Genomic DNA, 315 nt, shown 5'->3' on the forward strand with positions numbered 1-315 from the left:
GAACCTTTTGCTCTTCCAAGTTGCTTTTGGCCATGGTGTCTAATTGCAGCAATAGAAAGCAAATGAAAACACTGGGTTATGTCATGTGTTGCCATGGAAAAGCATGGCTGCACAAGCCTTGTTCTAAAACTGTTTTTCTTGTGATTCCTTGAATGGTACTTTAGGATGCTGAGCAAAGCTCCAGGCCTTGTATTCAGTCTCATTTTTAATGGTACCACCTCATAGCACTTGTCAAAATAAAGAGTGTACCACCTCTCCACCTCAACTACAGTAAATCTCTTCCATCAACTCTCTCTCTCTCTCTCTTTCAGTCGT

Source organism: Acomys russatus, chromosome 12, assembly GCF_903995435.1.
Source record: "Acomys russatus chromosome 12, mAcoRus1.1, whole genome shotgun sequence".
In the NCBI taxonomy this organism is placed as follows: Eukaryota; Metazoa; Chordata; class Mammalia; order Rodentia; family Muridae; genus Acomys; species Acomys russatus.